The following is a 3155-nucleotide window of genomic DNA, read 5'->3' on the forward strand; positions in this document are numbered from 1 at the left end:
GGTCAAAGGGTTTTAAGGAAATGGTCCCCCCCTGATTTTTTTAAAGGCCACGACGTGGCTAGCTATGCCCATGTCGTGGACCGTAAATCTGTCATCTTGGTCCCGTGTTTGCAATTTGACCCACGACGTGGCTTGCTATGCCTACATCGTGGAAACTGCCCAAATGCAAAATTTTAATAAAGTCTCACATGTTAACTAATTACTTTGCATCCCATTATTAATTAAAGTTCCCTATAGCTAATTCTTTACTAATTATCAGTTATTTAGATGATGAGTTGATGTCTTTCCTAAAAAGAAAAAATTTAAAAGAAAAGAAAATGCAAACCAAACTCGGGTTGCCTCCCTAGAAGCGCTTCTTTTTCTTGGGGTCTTGAGCTGGACTCCGTGCCTTCTACATTGAACCTTCTGAAGATTCCACCATTAAGATCTTTTGTTCCTTGAACCGCCACTTGTAAGCTTGAACTCGCCTTTTATATGCCTTCTTTAAATTCTCCTTTTTAGCTTTGCCTTCTTCTTCAAGCTTTCGTTTTGTGCCCTTAATTTGTTCCTTGCACTCCATAGCATCCACCTCCTCTTTCACCACCGGCTTTGTCATTCTTGAAGTGACCTCCTCTTCATCATTTGTTATCTCCTCATCCTCCTCGCTCACCCAAGAAAGGCGGACTCTTGTAAGCTATGACTTCAATCAAATATGGAACAGAGGCCCTCGGTTTTGTCCTTTTGACTCGATGAACTGTCTTTATCTCTTCTTCCATAAGCTTTTCCAGTTCTTCTAGTTCATTCTCTTCGTTAATTGTGAACACCTCTTCTTTATCTTCTTGAAAGTCATCTTTTATCCCAAAGACTTCTTGTTCATCTCCAACCCTCAAAGTGAGCTTAGATTCGCAGATATCAACAAGGGCTCCAGCAGTGTTAAGAAATGGACGACCAAGGATTATTGGAACATCCGGATCTTCTTTCATGTCCAAGACTACAAAGTCTATTGGAAAAACAAATTTTCCAATTTTCACCAGAATATCCTCCACAATGCCACGAGGTTGTGTCACCGAACGATTCGCCATGTGAATCTTCATTTTTTGTAGCCTTCATCTTCTGAATCTCCAATTTTTTGATAAAATGAAGAAGGCATCAGATTAATGCTAGCCCCAGAAATGGCTAAAGCATTAACTTTCATTTTATTCCTAAACTCACATGGAAGAGTGAGGCGTCCAGGATCCCCCATCTTTTCTGGTGTTTCTCCCAACACAAGTTTTGAAGTTTGTTCACTTAGAATCACTGTAGACTGCTTCTTTAATTGCCTTTGAGTGTCTATCAAGTCTTGCAGTAATTTCTGGTTCTCGGGAGCTTTGGATAAGGACTCGACAAAGGGGGTATTAATTGGGATTCCCTCACATGCTTTACATACTCTAAATGCTCCTTCTCCAGTAGACTAAGTGCAGCTCGGGTGGGAAATGGAAAAGGTGGCTGATAAGCTGGAACGGGCTCAAAGGGGTTTTGATCAAACATGCGCCACGTCGTGGCCAGAGGAGTGCCACGTCGTGGCGAGCCTGGTTCAGCAATTTCTCCACTTTCGATCCTTGATTTCTTGGGCTGTTGCGGTTCTTCTTCCAATGCTTCCAGGAACTCATAGATTGCATCTTCTTCAGTATCGATGGCCATTACGTGAGATTGGGTCTTTACTTCGGGATTCTTCGGGTACAATTTTTCATGAACTAAAGTGGCTAGTTGACCAAATTGTACTTCAAGGTTATGGATGGAGGCTTGCTGATTCTTTATCAGAGTTTGTTGTTCCATAATCGCAGAATCAGTGGCATTGTGTCTCTTTTCCGAAGATTCCATAAACTTCATCAAAATGGTCTCTAGGTCGGGTTTCTTCTCGGCTGGTGACTGCTCCTTTTGATAGAGGCCTCGACCTGTCTGCCTATACTTTTCTTCTTTTTGCTTCTTGTACTCTTCATATGGCAGCCACTCCTTCTTCGGTTTCCTCCAGTCCTCATCAAACTTATCCCCACTAGAGTAGCACACTTGAGCTATCCTGTTCCCAAACTCATCTACATTGCAGTCCTTGGTCAAGTGTCGACCACTGCATCTCTCGCAACCCACTCTTATGGCATGTATCGACTGGTCCATCTGTGTTATCATGCGGTCCATATTATTCAGCATGGCCATGACCACTGCTATTTCTTCAGTTTGGGCCCCTCCACCGCCTTTGATTCCATCTTGCCTCGGGTTGTGGTATTCGCGAGAGTGCTTCGCGAATTCTTCAATTAGCTCCTTGACCTCCCTTGGATTTTTCTTTGTCAACGGTCCTTGAGAATCAAGGAGTTGTCTTGTCATCACGTTGACCCCATCATAAAAGACTGACATTTCTTGCTGTACATTTAGGTCATGTTGAGGGCAATTTCTGAGCAAGCCCTTGTACCGCTCCCATGCTTCGTATAGTGACTCCCCCAACTGTTGCTCAAAGTTGGCTATTGCCTTCTTGAGTTTAGCTATCTTGGATGGCGGGCAAAACTGGTCCAGGAATTGCTCACGCATTTGAGCCCAAGTGGTGATTGTACCTGGTGGGAGTGCCTTTAACCACTCCTTAGCAGCTCCTTTGAAAGTGATGGGAAGCATCCTAAGCAAGACTGCGTTTCTGTTGACATTCGGGACATTGAAGTAATCTGCAATGTCGTTGACTTCATCTAGATGCTTAAAAGCATCCTCATGATCTTTCCCGAAAAATGGGATGTCCTTTAGTGCCGTCAATATGTGTCCCTTCAGCTCGAATGTGGCAGTGGCAGGTATTGCAGGTTGGACTAAACTGGGACCCACATCTTCTCGGATCCTCTTCTTGTAAGCTCCCATGGACATTTCTTCAATCGTTTCCATCTCATTCCTTGGCTCGTTCTCGGGTTTGCTTGTGTGTTCTTCAAATTCCGGCTCGGTATCACTTTCGGACTCAGTTTGGATGGGTGTATGATCCAAATGCTCAAGATTTCTCTTGTGCCTCGCTGATGAACTTGACTCTCCTGTCTTCTTTCCCGACTTCCTAGAAAAAGTTGACTTCAATTCTTGTAAGGGCGTCTTTTTCTTGTGAAGTGCAGACTCGGGATCTTCAGTGGTGGCACCAAGTGTGTGTTTGAGCTTCTGGTCATGAACACCTGCAACTT

The 3155-nt window shown here is 43.8% G+C and overlaps 1 non-coding gene across 1 annotated transcript; it reads left to right on the top strand.

The window, feature by feature from the left end:
- The first annotated feature begins 2383 nt into the window (after positions 1-2383).
- Positions 2384-2490, top strand: LOC111896694 (small nucleolar RNA R71). Its single transcript, XR_002852009.1, has one exon. It is a non-coding gene; the product is annotated as a small nucleolar RNA R71 (small nucleolar RNA).
- The last annotated feature ends 665 nt before the right edge of the window (positions 2491-3155 follow it).

This window comes from Lactuca sativa, chromosome 7 (assembly GCF_002870075.4).
Source record: "Lactuca sativa cultivar Salinas chromosome 7, Lsat_Salinas_v11, whole genome shotgun sequence".
In the NCBI taxonomy this organism is placed as follows: Eukaryota; Viridiplantae; Streptophyta; class Magnoliopsida; order Asterales; family Asteraceae; genus Lactuca; species Lactuca sativa.